The sequence below is a fragment of the Mesocricetus auratus genome, unplaced genomic scaffold, assembly GCF_017639785.1.
Source record: "Mesocricetus auratus isolate SY011 unplaced genomic scaffold, BCM_Maur_2.0 Super-Scaffold_100003, whole genome shotgun sequence".
Taxonomy (NCBI): domain Eukaryota; kingdom Metazoa; phylum Chordata; class Mammalia; order Rodentia; family Cricetidae; genus Mesocricetus; species Mesocricetus auratus.
The window spans coordinates 86,942,718-86,965,275 of NW_024429188.1; the positions used below are offsets into that span (position 1 = coordinate 86,942,718).

At 38.1% G+C, this 22,558-nt stretch overlaps 1 long non-coding RNA gene across 1 annotated transcript in view; it reads right to left on the reverse strand.

The window, feature by feature from the left end:
* Nucleotides 1–2,915: 2,915 nt before the first annotated feature.
* The window catches only part of LOC121139858, a 130,370-nt gene continuing 110,727 nt past the window's right edge, over nt 2,916–22,558 (reverse strand). Inside the window, exons 3-4 of the long non-coding RNA XR_005876694.1 lie at nt 3,636–3,787; nt 2,916–3,235 (exon numbers count right to left, since the gene is read on the reverse strand). This is a non-coding gene — a long non-coding RNA (uncharacterized LOC121139858). The remainder of the gene's footprint in view (nt 3,236–3,635; nt 3,788–22,558) is intronic.

The window sequence follows — 22,558 nt, forward strand, 5'->3', positions numbered from 1 at the left end:
ACTTTGATGATCTCCATGGGAGGCCTCATCCTCCCTGAGGAGTGGATGGGGGATGGAATGGGGGTTGGTGGGGGAGAATGGGAGAATGGAAGGGAGAGGGAACTGGGATTGGTATGTAAAATAAGATTGTTTTTAAATTAAGTAAAAAATAAAAATTAATTAAAAATGAATAGGAAGCTTAGGCAGAGAGACAGGGCAGAAGTACGATCACAGTGGGATGAATAGTGACTGGGAGGTAAGGAGCCACAGGTGATGGAGAAGCCTAGCTTACTCAAAAATTTTTTTTGCCGGGCGATGGTGGCTCACGCCTTTAATCCCAGCACTCGGGAGGCAGAGGCAGGTGGATCTCTGTTAGCTCAAGGCTGGGCTGGTCCGATAGCCTCCAAAACAATACAGAGAAACCCTGTCTCGTAAAACCAAAGAAAAAAATTTTTTTCACTGTAGTTGAAAAGAAAGCACTAATATAAAGTGCATAGAGGCCCCAGGGGAGAAGTGTACCAATCGTTTTTCAGAGGAGTGATACATGAACCTACCTAAATGCTCATAGGAAAGATGAACAGTACACAAAAGACAGGATGATGATGGAAGAAGGGTCTTGGGAAACTTTGGGTGGAGACTAGCACAAACAATAGCACAGTGAGAAATAGGAAGTAATTGAATATCAGAAAGCAAAAAGGAACTGGGGAAAGGATGGTGGTGGGAGCTTCCAGACCTAGCCTGCTGGGAGGAACACAATACTGTCATCCCCTACACCCTTTCCTGAACAGCTAAAATGTTCTTAAAGGCCTTGGGGAAAGAATGGGTGATTTAAGTTCAGGGAAATGAAGTTCAGGGAAATTACAATCACAGAGAGATTTCTTTAAGTCTCTGTTTCTTCAGCTGTGATGTAGTTAGTGTGACAGCATGTGTAACTGAAGTGCCTGTCGCACTGCAATTGTAATCATGATAGGGTAAGGATGGTGCCTCTAATAATCTAGCTAGCTGGGGTTTAGAAGCACAGATAATCTAGTTAGACAAGCCTAGATTTGTGTTTCAGTTTTACCATTTACTAACTGTAAACATGGTGATTCTGTAATATCTACTATACACATATTTTGGCTTCAGCAACTTCATCTTTATATTATGCCACAATAAGTACCTTTAAAAATCATACTAATGCCAACTCAGAGGCTAAGGAATGAACTGCATATTCAGCCAAGCTTCAGGGATGACAAACGCTGGAGGACATATGGTACGTGTAACTTATATAACTCATCTCCCTTGTTGTGTGAACAAGATGGAGAAAGCACAACAGTTAAAAGCTCAGTTTCAGCTATCAAAGGACCAACACAAAATCCAACATAAAATTATGAAAAGCTTCTTTTTACCTTGATGACTATGTAAATATTCATGCTAGTATTTGATGATGGTACTGCATTTGAATAAAAAACACTAAATTTTTTAATCAAGTCAACCATCATGTGCAACAGACATAATCTTTCCTTTCAGAGGTTTCTGAGTGGATGATGGGATGTTGTCTGATGTATCAGTGATTGGGTATTTACTTAAACAGTTAAAATTCATCTCTTCTTTTCATCATTTTGAAGGGACATTGATTTCAATAAAAAACCTCTAAAATGAGAAGAACAAGAAATTAAATCCATAAAGTAAAATTGAATGGAAGAAGGCACATAAAGTTCAAGGGAAAGTCAATAGGGGAAATGTGAAAGAGTTTAGCTGCAATGATTGCCTGCACATTCAGCATGGGTTGTCAAGATTTTGCCAGATTCTAAGAGCCCACACAAGTATATTGTTCGAGAGTGACAGCAGGGTAATATGCTGTTGCTCAGACTCACTAACAGAAGAACCACACAGTTGTCTCCCCACTGCTTCCAAAACACTCCCAATTCTCAGCCCACTCCACCAATATGCACACTCTACCTCATGAGATAGCAGAGGAAGGATGGGCTGTTCTTGAAGTAGTCTCACAGGAATCAGGAAGAGCCTCACCATTGCTGCAGAATCCTTTAAGCCTTGCTTGTCAGTTTGACACAGACAGAAGAAAGACTGTCTGAGAATATGGAGTCCCTTTAGACTACATTTCACTCTCCAGTGTTAGGATTATTTAAACATGTGGTCTAGTCAGTAGCATTGTTCTCTTTCTTAAAATAATAAAACAAAATGAATGAGCACCAATTGCATCCCACTGTTAAGGAGAATTTTCAAGAGAGAAAGAAAACAGAACTATAAGAGTCTCAAGACTGCTTTCCCTATGCCACCTTCTTAAAGTTAAGATGGTTTGTTTTAGCCATAGAGATAATGTCTCCCTCAGGATTAGTTAGTACAGGAATATGAACCAACAATAAATTATCATAATTGCCCTACTTGCAGGAGGATACCATATTTTACTTAAATTAATATGAGCATATGCCTGAACACCTTTTTAATGGCTTTGGAAAGATCTATCCCAGTCTCTGAAAACTGCACAAACAGTAAAAATTACCTTGTATAAACTTCAACTGTGGTGATCAAACTCTAAATTTACTAGCCACCCTTTCTCTGTTACTGTTTTGAATTAATAGAGTGTCACTCCCTCAAAGAACTCTACAGCAGAAAACATTCATCCTCTTCTTCCTCATGTGGTTAAGGGTAGCACAAGGATGATTATCCCTGTTTTATAATTGGAAATAATAAGGAGTCTGAATGTAAGTGATGTACTACCCGAAATGATGGAAGCAGAAAAGTGAGGCTTACTAAAACTTGATAGATGCTCAGAAGACTAATGGACCTGAAAGAATTGAGGTACTGGAGCCTGTATGGAGATTCTTTTTTTCTTTTATTTAAATTAGAAACAAGCTTGCTTCACATATCAAGCCCAGCTCCCTCTCCTTCCCCTCCTCCTCCGCCTCACCTCAACCCCCCACACCTACCCTGTCCCCTCCCCAGGGAGAGTGAGACCCTCCATGGGGGATACACTCTTAATCAAAAGCTGCTGTGAAGCACATATGTATTATCCAGTTTATTTTCATAAAAGGCAAAGATACCAACATTGTAAATCTTCATAGACTCAGGCACCAAGTGAGCGATATGTAACTGACGCTTGAGCTCACATAGTAGTTATTGCTTTAAAAAGTATGTGTCTTGGTGTTAAGCACTACTGGAAACCAAAGGAATGTGGCAGAACCATCAGGCTCTCTGAAAGTCAGCAACTTGTCAAGGAGGACTTCTGTGGAGCATGGACAACAAAGCTTCTCCCCTGGAATAACCAAATAACAGAACATTCAGAAGGCAACTCCACTAGACCATTGTTTTTAATCATTCCTACAATTATCTAGGTATGGAGTTAAAAAAAATAATGACCCAGAAAAAGGGATGAATTAATCACAGAAAGAAAGTGGACCACAGTTTTGGGAATAATCTATACAAGTTAAACATTCCTGTTCTTATCTATTTTCTTCTTCATGAAAACCTGTAGGAAAGAAAACTGTCGATATCTGATATGTAGGAAGAAAGTAGAGCTCCAGAAAAATGACAGTGGATTAAAACAACCATCCACTAAAAGCTTTCTCTAGAAGCATTCACTCTGCTGGTCATTTTACCATGTTCCTTTCTGTTTATACAGAGCCAGATTTCTCCTGAGTAGATAGGTTACAGACCTGAGAGAAGGCTATCTCCTTCTAAACCAAGAGATGCTGTGTAGGCATTCAGGATCTTGTTTGTACAGCATTCTTTCTGCTTCATCTTCAGAGAAATTGCTGAAGCTTTCTGAGACTTATTCCCATGAACAAAACTGGATCTCCACAGAGGGCTGTTGGAAGTATGAAATGGGGTGGAGTTTGTCAAGATGAGGCAGAGTAGAACAACCACAGTAACTAAGAAGACAAATGGGCAAAATGTCCCTCAATTTACAACCTACCTGGGAGTCAGAAATGTCAACACAATGGGTAAATGCCTAAAGAGATGCTTGCTTTTGTAAAGACATCAGAAACAACAAACTATACTTGCTTGGGGCCAGAACACTTGTGACCTTGAGTTTAACTAGCTCTCATCCCTAAATCAAAACAAAGTACCTCATAAAACCACCAGACAATTTAATTGGCAAAAGGAAATCATTTAAGAAGAAATAAGCAAATCAACCCATTGTTTTTTACTTAATGTCTGAATGTAACTTTTAACTTAATCTTGAAACCTTGTGGTAAATGACATCCTTTGAGCAAAGTAATTTCGAAAGCCACAGGAGTGCATTCATTGCCATTGTGAGCACACTTACGGGATTTTTCAGCTCTCCCTTTCTCTGAATGCCAAAGCTTAAATATGAAGCATGTACTATATTTATTGATTTGCTTGGTCTTGAACTGAGTGGGAGTCCCTAAAAAGGGAACTCCTTGGTCTACTACTGGTGGGAGTGTTTGACTGAATCTCACTCACCACTACCATTGACAATTACTCATTTTAATTGAATTTTATGTGTGTTTTGCCTGCGTGTATTTCTTGTACCATGTCTTTCTGGTGCCCATGGAGACCAGAAGAGGGCAATGGTGCCTTGGGTACTGGAATGACAGATGGTTGTTAGTCACATGTGCATGCTAGGATTGAACCCAGGTTGTCTGGAAAAGCAGCCAGGGATGTTAATTTTTGAGCCATCCTCAACAATCATTAGCTGCTGTTATTACCCATTGCCATGATCATTTTATAGATCCTCACTTCAAAACAACTTTCAGGGGACTGAGAATTATTTTTGGCTCCAATTTCTCCTAACCCTGCACTAGCCAGGTGAGAATGTATTTTTAGCTACATGTGTACTGGTCAGGAGATACCTCTACTCAAATGAGCTACCAATGAACCCAGAAGGCAATGAATCCTGACTTAGGATAGGGCTTTTCTCAGTGCTTTTACAGCATTTTGATCTTAATCTTCATGTTTCTGGGTACGTGCCTACCTTGATCTCCAAGATCTCATTTATTCTCTGGGTCATGCCTGTATGACTGGATTCCAGACATTTAGTTTACTTGTGACCATGCATAATCCTAGACTACTCCTTGCCATGATTTATTGGCTTCCATATATTGGCTCATGTTAACCTTCTGGCAATTGCTAACATAGGAAATGCCAACCTACTTTAGGTTGCCATTCTGATAATTCTTATTATAATTCCTGTCTCACTGGCTTATGATGCTGAAACACAACAGAAATAAGGTTCACTTTGAAGAAGCCAATTAGTAGAAGCAATTGGAATTACTACTTTCACTGTCTGATTTTGCCAGTCTAGTCTAATAAATGATGCCAAATACATAAGCAAAGAGTACACGGCGCTGCATTAGTTCCACCACCTAGGAGTGAGTCCACAGCCATCTGTAATCAACACAACTCATTTGACACCAGTTAGTAAGCTCGCAAATAAGTCCACAACAAAAGAATACACTTTATAACAGCATGTGATTAATACTGTCGGAGTTGGAGACTGTAGCCCCAGATATGCAAGGCAGCACTAAATGCAAATACAGGCCAACCCTGCATATTCCAGTAAGGAATTCATTTATGACAAAAGAGAATACATTGAATTAGTAGCAGGAAGCATCATTGCCATGTGACAGTTTATGTGGAGCAGACAATCGGAGGTCAGAGTTTATAAGGTGAGAAAAAGAATTAAGCTTTCAAATGCTGGTACCTGGCACTTTTTCATAAGATTACTGGAAAACAGACATCAAAATGACCTCCAGTCTCTGGGCTTCTGCCACTTTTCATTTCAGGAGACTGTGAGCTTGGCCAGCCAGTTACATAAATGAGCCAAAAGTGTACAATGGAACCTTTAGGGATGGGCAGAGTAGAGCCTATGAGAAATAAAATCTTCGGTGGTATTTGTGAATTAAATACCTCAAGTAAACCAACAAGTGACAGCATAAAGGGGAAGAAAGTGTTCCTCCCAAAGGGACTGTAAGGAGGATTCATAACCAAATGCAGTTAGTTTGAACCATCTTTTATTTATTTGTTTAATCTCTGATATCTTTTTCTATGACTAGATAATCTTTCAAAACAATCTATAATTAATTCCCATGTTAAAATATAGTTTCATGTTACAGACTATGAACCATGTATTGTGCATATTCTTCTTGTTCCTCTGCTATATGTCTTAAGCTCTAGATGGGGGAAGTGCTCAGTCAGAAAATTCAGTCAGAGAAGAGAACGCTATATTGTGTGCAGTATGCTGGTCAGTACATCCCCAAGCTGTTATTCTCATAAGCAAACTAAGGAAGAGTCTCCAGATACTTCCATGATATCTTTTAAGAAAAGTGACCGCAACAATCCTATTCAAAATATTTCCTTTTTTTCTCTTGCCTACATACCCTTCAAATGAAGATTCATCACCTGTATTGTCCCTCTCCTAAAATCTAACACAATTATAAGTATATATTCATTGTCCATTTGGTTTACCAGACTGCAGAGAATACAAGGATGAAGACCACATCTGTCATGTCAAAACATTCAAATATGTGAACTTCCTGGTTTAAGACACCATTAAATATAAAATTATTGCTGGGTAGTGGTAGTGCACACCTTTCATTCCAGCACATGGGAGGCAGAGGCAGGCAGATCTCTGTGAGTTTAAGGACAGCCTGGTCTACAGAGTGAGTTCAGTATAGCCAAGAGTGTTTCACATAGAATCTTGTCTCAGAAAAACCAATAATAATAACAACATAAAAATTCTCCTCCAAATATTTGCTTTTTACATATTCACATGGATGATTCAACCTAAATATCTCTAGTTAATCACCACAATGTGATCACATTTCTACTGTAACTAAATTATGATGGGGGTCAGTGAGCTATGATACAGACCTAGGTGTAATATAATACAAGCAGGTAAAGTGATAATCTGATGTTCCAGCAAGGGTGGAGGCTAGAGGGACCTGGAAGAAAACCATGATTTTGCTGAGCTAACTCAAAGCTGTAGAAGTGACTACAGATGCATCAATGTCTCCTTGACAGTGTACTTCATCTCAATAAGTACTTCAGTCATCTCCTAGAGTTATGCCTCTTTCCATTTCATTGCTGGATACTGCACTTCCTGTCTTATTTGTCTCATTTTCCATCAGCTTTATGACAGCAGCCAGTGCAGAATTCACATTTGCATGGAAGTACTTAGTCATCTAATATCCCCTTCTATATAGATTGGGGATTTGTTACATGTTTTATCCCTTAACAGTCCCCATGAGTTAACTTTCTCCCAGTGAGGTGACTTATATTTATCAGAAATGTATTAAAAATCACAGCATCACAGAGAACTAGAGTGCAATGATGCTGATTCCTATTAATCCATGACTAGGGGTTATTTTATTCAAGACCTACAGAAACTTACTATCTGAATGTGAATTTAATTACTGATTTGTTGTCTCGTGTATGTGAGTGTGTATTCTCATAAATATTGAAAATATCCCAGTGATTCTGAAACATTTGTTTGACAGAGAATTGACACACAGCACAATTCCCACTAGGCCTTTTCAAACTGTTCCTATTCTCAAGATGCTATAACTTCCCTCATTTTGCTCCTCCCCTCCAAGTTTAAAAATGACTGCAGGATACTGAATGATGTTATTGATAGATGCCAATTTCACAGTGTGGAGAAAGAAAGCAAGTTTAGGACCAGTATATTAAGCTCCAGATTAACAAGGGAATGCTTCCCACTTCTGTCCCACCAGTTTTACATAGCTATTCCATCGGGAATCCCAGTGGGAAATGCATTATCAGACCTATTAAAAACTGCCTCCAGGAAAACAATTAGTCAAAATTCAAATGTTCAATAAATTGTGTATAGTTTAGATGTTCCTAAATCTTTCACAAAGTGACTCCACCTTCCCCCACCCCAATGTATATTCTTCTCACTTTTCAGGATTTATTGGCACTCTAAGGAGTATTATCAGACTTTTTGTAGGCAATTTGGGTTCTTCTTTTTAAAAATTGTAAATGATTTCAAGATCCGAAATGGTATACAAAGCCCTATATAAACTGACTGTTGTATGGTGATATCTTGTTTATATTTTAACAAATTAAGCTTGCCTGAAGATCAGAGGGTGGAGCTAGCTACCAGCAAATTATAGAGGTTTGGAGGTCTGTACAGACAGACAGGAAGTGATATGGCTGGGAGGAGAGAAATATATAAGGTGGGAGGAGACAGGAACTTGGCCCCTATTGGCTGAGGATTTAGGAAGGTAAGAGTTGGCTGTGGTTTGTTCTTTTCTCTCTTTGATATTTCAGCATTTGCCCTGATATCGGCTCTGGGTATTTATTATTAAGACAAATTCAAACCCGTGGTATACTGTTGTTTGATAAAAATATCAGTAAAGTAAGAGACAAAAATGGGAAGGCATAGTTTTTTACTTATAGCAGAAAATAGAAGTTCTTTAATGTACAAAGAACTGCTAAAATTCAGCAATTCAGCAGGAAAAATACTCAGCAGAAGGCAAAAATTGCTAAAGGAAAGAAAATGGCTCATAAGCACACATCATTCTTCCTAATTAATTAATTAATTGAAATAATAATATAGTTCATGTACCAGAATGTTAAAGAATAAAAGGAAATATAATTGAGAAATGATGTAGATGAAAAATATTTTGTATAAGCTGTTGGTGTAACAATAAATTTAGAAAGTATCTGAAGGAAATGTGAAAATATAGGACAAAATGGAAATTTCATAAAATTTAGAGCTTGAAATTTCACTTCAAATGATTTTATCCCAAAGGAAAAATATAATGATAATATAAAAATAAATATAGCTACTTCTGAGTCTTCCATCCCAGCGGCGGGAACCAACGCGCCATAGTCTCCTGTTCCACCCACGGGACCAGATAAACCAGGGCCCATTTCTGGCTGCCTGCTGGTGCTTGGGGGATGCCACGGGGGCTTCCATCCTAGAGGCAGGAGGCAAGGCACCCCAGCGGCCTAATCTCAGGCTCTACCCACGGGACTTGCTGGTGCCTGTGCTTGGAGTCTACCACCGTGGCTTCCATCCCAGTGTTGGGAACCAACGCACCATAGTCTTCTGCTCTACCCACTGGACCAGGTAAACCAGGTCCCATTTCCGGACTGCCTGCCTGGACCTGGGCTCTGCCACTGAGGCTTCCATCCTGGCAGAGGCGGCAGGAGCCAAGGTACCACCATAGTTTCCTGCTCCACCCACAGAACTAGGATTAGCCTGGCTGCCTGCACTTGGGGCCTACTGCTGCATCTTCCATCCCAGTGGCAGAAGCAAACTCACCCCAGGATCCTATTCTCCTGCTCCACCCACGTGACTAAGACTATCAGGGTCTGTCTCCAGGCCACACTCCTATGCTTGGGGTATACCACTGGGGCCCCCATCCATCCCAGCGGGATCCAAAGGACCATTTCTCAACCCACAAGACCAGGATGTGGAGAGCTACCCCAACAGTGAACTTGCCTACACCCACCAGACGGGAACCCTGATCCCACACCCACCAGGAGAGGAAGAGGAACCCTCTGGAACACACTGCAAGATGGGAAGGAGACAATATAAAAACACAAGGAGCAATAGAAAATCAATATGACACAGCCAGAGCCCAGACACCCTACACCAACAAGACTGGAACACCCTAACACAAATGAACCAGAGGAGAATGACATAAAAAACAACTTCATGGAAATAATAGAGGTCCTCAAAGAGGATATGAGAAAATCCCTTAAAGAGATGGAAGAAAAGCAGTGAAAAATGCAAGAAATGGTGCAAAAGACAAAACAAAATTTGCAAGAAACAATTCAAGCAGTGCAGGGACTGAAATCTGAAATAGAAACAATGAAAAAACATAGTCTGAAGAATGCTGGAAATGGAAATACCAGGAAAACGGTTAGGAACTACAGATGCAAGCATAACCAACAGAATACAAGAGATGGAAGACAGAATCTCAGGTGTTGAAGATACACTAGGAGAATTAGATTCATCAACCAAAGTAAACTTTAAGTCCAACAAATCCCTAACACAAAATATCCAGAAAATGTGGGAAACCATGAAAAGACCAAACCTAAGAATAATAGGTATAGAAGAAGGTGAAGAAAGACACCTCAAAGGGGCAGAAACATATTCAACAAAATCATAGAAGAAAACTTTCCCAACCTAAAGAAAGGCATGCCAATGAAGGTGGAAGAAGCTTACAGAACACCAAATAGAGTGGACCCAAAAAAAATCCCCATGACACTTAATAATCAAGAGCCCCAACATACAGAATAGAGAAAGAATATTAAGAGCAGCTAGGGAAAAAGGCCAAGTTACATATAAAGGCAAACCTATCAGAATTACACCTGACTTCTCCATGGAAACTATGAAAGCCAGAAGGTCCTAGACAGATATTCACCAACATTAAGAGACCACGGATGCCAGCCAAGACTGCTATACTCAGCAAAGCTTTCAATCAATATAGATGGAGAAAACAGGATATTTCATGACAAAACAAGATTTAAACAATACATATCCACTAACCCAGTCCTACAGAAAATTCTAGAAGGAAAACTCCAACCCAAGGAAATTAACTATAACCAGGAAAACATAGGCAATAGATAATCCCACTTTACCAACAGGCAAAAGAAAAAGTGGTGGAAATCCACATACAATTCCAACAACAACAACCACTCCAAAACAAACAAGAATGAACTACAAATGGTCATTGATTTCCCTCAATATTGATGGTGTTAACTTGTCCATAAAAAGGCACAGGTTAAAAGAATGGATTCGAAGACAGAATCCATCCTTCTGCTGCATACAGGAAACACCTCAGCTCCAAAGACAGACGTTGTTTCAGAGTTAAGGGTTGGGAAAAGATTTTCCAATCAAATGTACCAAAGAAACAAGCAGGGGTAGCAATCTTAATATCTAACAAATTAGACTTTGAACTAAAATCAGTCAAAAGAGATGAAGGAGGCCACTTCATACTCATCACAGGAGAAATCAACCAAGATGAAGTCTCAATTCTGACCATCTATGCCCCAAAAACAAAGCCATCCACGTTCATCAAAGAAACATTACTAAAACTCAAAGCACCTATAAAACCTCACACAATTATAGTGGGAGACTTCAACACCCGACTCTCACCACTAGACAGGACCAAAAGACAAAAACTTAACAAGGATACGAAAGAACTAATAGATGTAATGACTGAATTGGGTTTAACAGACATCTATAGAACACGCCATCCAAACACAAAATAATTTACCTTCTTCTCAGCTACACATGGAACCTTCTCAAAAATCGACCACATACTTGGCAACACAGCAAACCTCAACAGGTACAAAAAAAATTGGAATAACTCAATGTATCTTATCAGACCATCATGCATTAAAATTAGAAATCAACAATAACACAAATTGCAGAATCCCTGCAAACTCATGGAAATTGAATAGTACACAATTGCACCACTCCTGGGTCAAAGAAGAAATAAAAAAGAAATTAAAGACTTCCTAGAATTCAATGAGAATGAAGACACAACATACCCAAACTTATGGGACACTTTGAAAGCAGTGCTAAAAGGAAAGTTCATAGCATTAAGTGCCCACATGAAGAAACTGGAGAATAGTCACACTAGAAAATTAACAGCAAAACTGGTAGCTCTAGAACAAAAGGAAGCAAATTCACCCCAGAGGAACAGACGCCAAGAAATAATTAAATAGAGGGCTGAAATCAATAAAGTGGAAACTAGGAAAACGATACAAAGAATCAATGTAACAAAGACTTGGTTCTTTGAGAAAATCAACAAGATAGACAAACCTTTGTCCAAACTTACCAAACAGCAGAGTATGAGCATGCAAATTAATAAAATAAGAAATGTAAAGGGAGACATAACAATGGACACTGAGGAAATCCAGATATCAGGTCATATTTTGAAAAGCTGTACTCCACAAAATTTGAAAATTTAAAGGAAATGGACAATTTTCTGGATAAATATCATTTACCAAAATTAAATCAACAACAGATAAGCAATTTAAATATTCCTATAACACCTAAGGAAATAGAAACAGTCATCAAAAGCCTCCCAACCAAAAAAAGCCCAGGCCCCGATGGCTTCAGCACAGATTTTTACCAAAAATTCAAAAACAGCTTATACCAATTCTCCTCAAAGTATTCCATGCAATAGAAGCAGAAGGGTCTTTGCCAAACTCTTTTTATGAGGCTTTAATAACATTGATACCCAAGCCACACAAAGACATAATTAAGAAAGAGAACTTCAGACCAATATCCCTCATGAACATCAATGCAAAAATACTCAATAAAATACTGGCAAATCAGATCCAAGAACACATCAGAAAACTCATCCACCATGACCAAGTAGGCTTCATTCCAGGGATGCAGGGATGGTTCAACATATGAAAAATCCATCAATATAATCTACCATATAAACAAGCTGTGAAACAAAAATCACATGATCATCTCACTAAATGCTGAAAAAGCCTTTGATAAAATCCAGCACCCCTCCATGATAAAGGTCTTGGAGAGATCAAGGATAACAGGAACATTATAAAAGCTATATACAGCAAACCAACAGCCAACATCAAACTGAATGGAGAGAAACTCAAGGCAATTCCTCTAAGATCAGGAACAAGGCAAGGCTGTCCACTCTCCCCATACCTTTTCAATATTGTACTGGAAGTTCTAGCTAGAGCAATAAGGAAACAAAAGGAGACCAAGGGGATACAAATTGTAAAGAAAGAAGTCAAACTTTCACTAATTGCAGATGATATGATAGTTAACATAAGTGACCCAATGCCTGGGAACTCCTACAGCTGATAAACACTTTCAGCAAAGTGGCAGGATACAAGATCAACTCAAGAAAATCAGTGGCCCTACAATATACAGATGATAAAAGGGCCGAGAAAGAAATCAGAGAAACATCACCCTTTGTAATAGCCACATATAACATAAAATACCTGGGGGTAATGCTAACCAAATAAGTGAAAGACCTGTACAGTAAGAACTTTGAGTCTTTAAAGAAAGAAATTAAAGAAGACACCAGAAGGTGGAAAGATCTCCCATGCACTTGGATAGGTAGGATCAATGTAGTAAAAATGGCAATCCTGCCAAAAGCAATCTACAGACTCAATTCAATCGCCATCAAAATCCCAGCACAATTCTTTACAGACCTTGAAAGAACAATTCTCAAATTTATATGGAAAAACAAAACATCCATAATAGCCAAGACAACCCTGCTCAATAAAACAACGTCATGAGACATTACCATCCCTGACTTCAAGCTCTATTATAGTGCTATAGTCCTGAAAACAGCTTTGTATTGGCACAAAAAAAGACAGGTAGACCAATGGAATCGAATTGAAAGTCCTGAGATTAATCCACAAACCTATGAACACCTGGTTTTTGACAAAGAAGCTAAAATTATGCAATGGAAAAAAAATAGCATCTTCAACAAATGGTGCTGGAATAACTGGGTATTGGCATGTAGATACATGTCTATTACCATGCACAAACTTAAGTCTAAATGGATCAAAAAAACCTCAACATAAATCCAGCAACATTGAACCTGCTAGAAGAGAAAGTGGAAGGTACCCTTGAAGGAATTGGTACAGGAAACCACTTCCTGAACATAATACCACTAGCACAAACATTGAGATCAAAAATTAATTAATGGGACCAACTGAAACTGAGAAGCTTCTGTAAGGCAAACGACACAATCAGCAAGACAAAAAGGCAGCCCACAGAATGGGAAAAGATATTCACTAACCCCACATCTGACAGAGGGCTGATCTCAAAAATTTACAAAGAACTCAAGAAGCAAGTCTCCAAAACACTAAAGGATCCAATTAAAAAGTGGGGGACTGAACTAAATAGAGAATTCTCAATAGAGGAGTATAAAATGGCTGAGAGACACTTGAGAAAGTGTTCAACATCATTAGCCATTAGGGAAATGGAAATCAAAGCAACTCTGATATATCATTTTGCTCCTGTCAGAATGGCTAAAATCAAAAACACCCATGACAGTTTGTGCTGGAGAGGATGTGGAGAAAAGGGAACACTCCTCCACCGCTGGTGGGAGTGCCAACTTGTACAGCCACTATGGAAATCAGTGTGGAGATTCCTCAGGAAAATGGGACTCAGTCTACCACATGATCCAGCAATTCCACTATTAGGCATATACCCAAAAGACACCCATTCACACAACAAGGATGTCTGTTCGACTATGTTTATTGCAGCATTATATGTAATAGCTAGATTCTGGAAGCAACCTAGATGCCCCACAACTGAAGAGTAGATAGAGAAAATGTGGTACATTTACACAATGGAGTACTACTTAGCAGAAAAAACCAATAGATTCTTGAAATTTGCAGGCAAATGGATGGCACTAGAGGAAACCATCCTGAGTGAGGTAACCCAGTCACAAAAAGACAAACATGGTATGTACTCACTCATATATGGATTTTAGACATGGATCACTGGAGTGTCAACCTACAATCCCAGTGCCAATGAGTCTGGGAAACAGGGAGGTTCCCAAGACAGATGCATAATATCGCAGAGAAGTGGAATGAGGCAAGATCTCCTGAGCAGATTGGGAACAACAGGGGAGGGGAGAGGGAGCCAGGAAAAAGAGAGGGCTCTAACAGAATGTGAGAAGAAGGTATGGGGGATCAGGAAGGTTGAGGTGAAGTAAGAATAGAGGAGAGCAGGATGAGAGATTGAGTCATTATAGGCTTGAGGAGAGAGCTGACACTAGTGAGATCTCCAAGGATAACAACAACTGGCAAACTAAGCAATAGTGGTGAGACTACATTAATTGCCCGTCCTTGATGGTAAGGTTGATGGCTACCTTATATGCCATCCTAGAACCTTCATCCAGTGACTGACTGAAGCAGAGACAGATACCCACAGCTAAACACTGAGCTGCACTCCTGGAACCTGGTGACACAGATGGAGGAGTGATGAGCAAAGGGGTCAAGACTGTGATGGTGAAACCCACAAAGATAGCTGACTGGATAAGGGGGAGATCTTGAATCCCAGACTGATGATCCAGACTCCATGAATGTAGTCTCAGTGAGGAGGCCACAGAAATCACTGGGGCCTTGGTTATTAGATCAGTATTTATCATGGTTTATGAATGATCTTTGTGAGCCCATTCCAAATAAAGGGATGCTCTCTCAGCCTGAACGCATCGGGAAGTGCCTAGGTCCTGCCCTGGATGAAATGATACACTTTGGCGATCCCGCCAAGGAGGGCCTCACCCTCCCTGGGGAATGATGTGGGGATTGGGTGGGGGGCTAGGGGCTGGTGGCGGGACTAGGGAGGAGGGGTGGGAGAGGGACCTGGGATTGACATGTGAAGCATTCATGTTTCTAATTTAAATAAAAAAAATTAAAAAAAGAATTCATAAAACAAGACACAAATAAATGGACAAAATGTGAAAAAAATAAATATGTAAGTATATTAGCAACATTGTAATACTAATAGTCATCAAAGTTTAAATATGCACAATAAATAATCATATAGTCAGCTATGAAGTAGAACTATTAAAATGGGTTTATATATATATATACATACATGAAATCATGTCCAAAATATATGTACATATATAAAGTTGCAAAACACTGTATATTGTATGACCTCTATACAAATTATCAATATATAGTATATATGTAATATGTAAGGATTACAATTATATTTTATTCATTTTTATACATATAATTATTTCATATCTAAATTTTTAACATGGTTCATGTGTTAAAGCCCTATATTTTGAAATTTCATAATCCAATGCTTATATTATTGTTTTCCTAATCATTCCAACTGCAAATAATTTTATCTTCTTAATAAATTTTAGCAGCATTTATTCCTATATCACTCATATAACACCTAAAACATTGTCCAATGGGGTAGCTTGATTCACACATCCAAGTTCTTGAATTAGAGTGCAAACTAGAAAGCATAGAACCCTGCAGCAGACACTGAACACATCCTAGAGGATCTATAATGCTATCTTCTAGAATAACAAAAATGTTAATCTCCTTTAAAATTGCTCAGTTTTGAGTTATATTTTTATGTGATTTGTTTTTTTAAAGCAAAGTTATTCTTTTGCAGTGCTTCTCTTCTGCAATCTCAATCCCATGAATACATCTCTATCTTTCTCCTTGTTCTTAAAAAAGAGAACAATTGGTATGGGATAACTTTTTAATCCTAGCACTCAAGAGACAGAGGCAGATGGAGCACTGTGAATTCAAAACCAGCCTGGTCTACATGGGGTGTCCTAGGCTAGACAAGGCTATATACCAAGAGTCCGTGCCCAAAACAAAAGCACAACTATAACAATACATATCTAGGATATTTCTATTTATGAATAAATCTATATACCCTCATCAATGTCAACATAATTTCTTACATACTTTTTAGATATATTATAGTCAAAGATAAACTTGAGACCATAAAATACATATTTTAAATATTATATTAAAATAGAATTCTGGCATCATAATGAAAATTCATTAAAAGAAAATGGCAAATGAAATGATATCCCATCACTAACTTTAAATTTAGTCAGTTACTCTAAGGTCAAAATCCTTCAGAGCCACAGATCTGGAGTACCTGGGAATATATACCAGTTTTCTTGACTGCTTCCTAAATATAAAAGACAAGGCAAAACTGTTAGAAAAAAACCTAAGAACTGCCTAGGAACTATAAGACAAAGATTCTAATCTCAATTGCCTACTAAGTAGTCATAGTCATTTAAAAAACTTCCTGATAACTCCCTCTTGAATAAAATGATAAAGGTGTGCTTCATATGCTTTAACGGTCTTCAATGCTGTAACTTATGTTAACAACTTCTATATCTGGGAAGCTTCAGCAATAAAGCTTTCTGTTACCCAATGACCTTGACTCAATATACTCATAGCATTCATCTATATTTTCTATATAGATGCCATCTACTTTATTTTGGAAGAGTGTTGAAGAAAAGTCATTTCTCTCTTGCTTTTCCAATTCACTTCAATTGTCTATTCCTACTTTAATATGGAATAGTTTCTTTCAGCTTTTTTTATACTAAAGAAATATCTGGGGCTGGGAGATGGCTCAGCACTTAACAGCACTACCTGCTCTTGCAGAGCACCCAGGTTCAATTCCAAGTATCCACATGTCAGTTGTGGACAACTCTCTTAAGCACCAGTTACAGAGAACCTAACACTCTCATATAACATTCACAGATACCAGGTATGCACACAATACACTTACATTCAACCAGGCAAAACACTCATACACATAAATTTAAAAGGAAATCTTTCTATCCAATCTGAGGTTCAACTTCTATATGACCCATGATTCCTGGTCCAGTCTTAGGAAATTCATTTAAGGATCTTATATTCTGACATATGCAGAATTTGCAGGCAAATGTACACGTGTATTTTTTGTAAAACACAGCTTTTCTTTTTTCTTTTAGAAGCACTTTTATTTACATATCAATTTCTCCATTCCTTGCCCTCCCATACTCCCATGCTCCCCACCAACCCCCCAAGTCACCCTCCACCCACTCCCCAAGGATAGTGAGGCCCTCCACAGGGGAACATCAAAGTCCATCACATTATTTGGGGGAGGCCCTAGGACCTCTTTCTTGTATCTGGGCTGCAATAGTATCCCTCCATAGGGAATAGGCTTCCAAAATCCATTTGTGCTCTAGGGATAAACACTGACTCCACTATTAAAGGTCCCATAGACTACCCTGGCCTCCTAGCCAGCACCCACATTCAGAATTCTTTGTTCAGTCCAATGCTGGTTCCCCAGCTAAAGATATCCATAGGAATTTGATGGCGAATTCCAGTTCTAATCTCTATCTGAAGAACAGTCCTGTCCCTCCTTTGTTCCAGTTTAGTCTCAGTCTTTTTGTTTGTTTTGGTCGAGTGATTATAATCATCCTTGACATTTCTTGTTTTGGCTGTCTTCTAGAAGACAGTACAACTTATCTGAATCATCTTATCTTGGATTATTCTTAAATAATCCTTATCTCTTGTTCACAGCTCAGAACATTTAATAGCCCTGTTTATTACACCCACTTACAGACCTGACAACCTCCCCTATCTTGATTTAACAACCTACAATTCCAATTCATGTTGTGCATTTCTGAACCACAGTTTCTGATTAGATAAACTTCCTATAAAACAGTATCATTACCACGTTTACATTTCAGTAATATCAGCAATGATAAGAATTAACAATTACGGTTTTCCACATAGCATGACCTATGAAAGGTATGTTAGCTTGCATTGTTATGTTTACTCCTCAAAACAAATTTCTGAAATAACAACTTGTGGTGAATTGAGAGGAAATAGCCCTCAAAGGGAGTAGCACTATTAGGAGGTCTCACTTTGTTGGAGTAGGTATGACCTTCTTGGAGGAATTGTGTCACTGTGGGGGTAGGTTTTGAACTTTCTTTTGCTCAAGCTTCCCTCAGTGTGAATGTCAGTCAACTTCCTGTTGCCTGTAAGATGTAGCCAGCACTACATCTGTCTACATGTCTCCATGCTACCCACTATGATGATAAAGGACTGAAACTCTGAAACTCTAACCAAGCTACCTCAATAAAATATTTTCCTCATAAGAGTTGTCATGATCATGGTGTCCTTTCCAGAAATAGAAACCCTAAGCCACTTTTATTATCTCCACTTTGTAGGTAAAGAAATTGAAGCAAAGATATTTAGAAGTTTGTCTAAGTCCACATAGCTACTAAATGACAAAGTTAAGATTTGTATTCAAGTCTATTTACAACTAAATCCAGGATCTCTTTGTGAGGGTTTTTGTTGTTGTTATTGTTTTCGTGTGTGTGTGTGTGTGTGTGTGTGTGTGTGTGTGTGTGTGTGTGTGTGTGGTGTTTTGCCTGCATCTATGTCTGTGCACCACTTGCATGCCTGGTGGTGACAGAAGCCTGAAATTGTCATTAGATTCCCTGGACCTGGATTTACAGATAGCTGTAGCTACCGCGTAGGGAATTCTAGAAAATATAAAATTAATCTATGGTGACACATGACAGGTTATCTTTAGAAAAAAACCATAAGAAAATTACATAAAATAAGAATAGTATTAACCATGAGCTTGAGGGTGGTCACATGGAAGTAAAGATTTGCCACAGTTCATTTAGTTTTATGGTTAAAATGATGGTTCAATAACACATTCAAATTGATAACAATGTAAATAAAATATAAACACTTTACTTTTATGCACAGTACCAAGGGGTAGAAAACCAACTACATTGGTCACTAAAAGAAACACATTATATACCATTAAGACATGAAAATATATTATTATGTCTGCAGGTACAAATCTTCCCATTGCCCAAACTATAGCTCTTAAAATGATCAAAAGAGACTATGGTTTCTTTAGGACAGTGGTTCTCAATCTTCCTAATGTTGCAAACCTTTAAAATAGTTCCTAATGTTTCAATGACTCCCAATCATAAATTATTTTTGTTGATACTTCATAAATGTACTTTTCCCACTGTTAAAAATTATAAATATCTGTGTTTTCCAATGCCCTTAGGTGATCTCTGTGAAAAAGTCATTCTACTCCCATGGGGATGCAACCCACAAGTTGAGAGCCACTGCTTTAAGATAAAGTAATGGTTTTTCAAATGAGTGATAACTGAACCCACATTTGACTTTTAACAACTTATGATCACATTTTGGAAAATCAAACTGGAGCACTTGCCACTAGTACCCCGTTGGTAGAGGCAGAGATGTTATTAAATATCCTATAGTGTAAAAATGAGTTATTTAATTGTCCAAAAATGTCAATAGTGCCAAAGTTGAGAAACTCGGAGTTAAAATTTTGTTACAGTAAAATAAATTTACATATAAGTATTCAGCTAAGGGAAAATATGTGAACAAATCAACACACATTAAAGCCAACTTTTTCAGTCAGCTGGCCCTTTGTAAGGCAGTGAATAATATCTGAAAAGATGAGCACAAGATAAGGACGACAGAATTGGGTTGGGGAGTGTGGGTGGTATTGTGGTTTCTCGTACAGGAGGAGGTTGGCAGGGTATTCCAAAAACCATCTGAAAAGCAGTCTCAAGGCACTGAAAGATGAGGACGAAACACCAAAGAGGACAAAGACTTCAAAAGCTGAACTTGACTACTTTACCACTTTGCCTAAGGTTATCCCTTCAAGTAAGCAAGTAGTTCTTCATAATCTGAATTTTATTCAAGAAAAACAAGTTGCAGTGAGAAGGCTTCTTCTTTTGCCATAAGCTTGGAATTTTGTTTCTCTTTAAAAATAAATATCTACTCCCAAGAAGTCAAGCCACAGAGAAAGAAGTCACATTAAACAGAGACAAAAGAAGACGTTGCCCTAGCAACCAAAGGCACTTATAAGATTTCATCAAACTCATTGTACACTATTTCATTTTTTATTTCGTCACTTTTTTCCAACATGAAAAGGCTTGAAATAGACTGATAAATAATTGCCTGAGTGGGCTTAACACCTCCTAATATCCCATGGTGAAATTTCTTTCAGCTCTATGAAGGACATAATTCTGAATTGTAAATGCAAAAGAGCATAATAGCCTCATTCCCCTTTCCTTCCATTCAAAAGGTTGACAGTGTAAAGCAACAAAGAAGCTCTCATACAGTATAAAAGAGGTTTCTCTCACATGCCAGGGTTCTACACTCTACTGAGCATGGAAAAAGCATTTCCCAAACTGTCTCTTTTGAAAAGTGGCAAGACTTCCTTAAGAACCAACATGTTTCTAGCTAATCCCCTCAGTGGCTCCATATGGGGTACACCCAAGAGGAACAGGAAAATATCAAAAATTTTAAAGTAAATTTTTATTTAATTCCAAGAGTTGGACTATTGCTTAAATATGAAAGTGGGGGAAAAGCAACAAAGAAAAGCAACGGCATATACTAAAGCCCACACTGACCTAGAAGATGTCAGAATAGTCCTAACTCTGCTACAAATGAATTGCAAGTTGGAGACAAGCCATTGCTGCTATCTGGGACTCAGTTATTTCATGTAGTGAGTGTGAGGGAGGGCCAAATAAGGTTGTCTTGCAAGTCAATCTCTTGTTTCTATGTAATGAGTCACAGGGGTGGGAGATCCTACTTTCTAATTTTGTGACATTCTTTCCTTTGGGGGAATTTTTAAGACTTGTATACAGCTTGACCTGTTTCTCTGTCCATATATATGTTTTTGTAATGAGTATACTTATTCCCCATTACTAGTGGATAGTCCTTGACTTAAAAAAACTTGTTGTTCTTATGACTTAGTATAATCCCTCCACTAGATGTCAACAGGATATTTCTTACCTGCGGATGAATCATTCCAGAAGCCTTAACACATAGGAATTTAAGACAGACCCTGAGCTTTTAGAAGCCACAAGTGCTTCTGTGCTCACCACAGACCACTGGGCAATTAAGTGTGGAAGCTTCTTGTACACATATACAAAAAAGAAATTAATCCTTGGGAAGGAAAGCTTTTTAAATTAGAAAGTCTTTAGTATTTAACATCTCAAGAAAAAGTCCATCATTAATTCCTTAAATGAAAATAGTTGAATTAACCATAGAACCCAATGCATGAGGTTTAATTTAACTTGCATGCAATAAAACTGCATTCTGTAACAAAAAAATGTTTCAACAACTCTCCTTAAAGTATAAACGAAGGGACAGTGATCCATTAGAAGAGGACCACATTCAGACTACATAAACATCTTGTATAAGGAAAATAAACAAGTTATATGCCTATTGATTAGGGATATCATCATTCATATCAATTTGAACTAAGAAAAACGTAGGTTCTCAAATAACTGAACTAAGAAAAACGTAGGTTCTCAAATAACTGGACTTACTATACTTAATTAGTGATGGCTAAATTCTCCATAGGATCCCATATACAGTCTGCCAGTTGGCTTCATGGTTTCTACCAGTGTGATACACTGCACTTGAAGGCACAGCTTTGCATTGCTAGCGTACAGAGGCCATTAAAATTCAGCTCTACTCTATGTTGTATTCTATTATGGCAGAAATGCAGATACAAACCTGGCATGATGAAAGAAATTAGAAATAAATAACTACTAAGACAACTAGGTTGCATACAAAGCAGAAACAACAAGCCTAATAAAAATTTCTGCAACTCTTTCTAGGAAAAGTTGTCTAGTTCTATGTTAGTATATGCAACTTGATTTACCATACTGAAGAATGATTATGTAATTAAATGTTTTAATATTACTAAATACCAAAAATATGATACAGGTCATATATGTTTCATAAACATATGGGCCATTCTAACTAAAGAACACACAACTGAATACAGTCTGGGAAAAGTTCAAATTCTGTAGGGTTAAAAATAGTAATCATAAAAGGGGTACTGGTGACATACACCTTTAATACCAGCACTCAGGAGACAGAGGCAGGTGGATCTCTGAGTTCAAGGCCAGTCTGGTCAACAGAGGGAGTCCTAGGACACACAAGGCTTCACAGAATAACCAGGTCTCAAAAGGCCAAACAACAAAAAACAAACAAAAAAATAACAAAAAGAATCATAATCACAAATGGAACTCAGTATTGAAGGTTTAATTCAACTGATTAATTATTCTAAACAAGAATA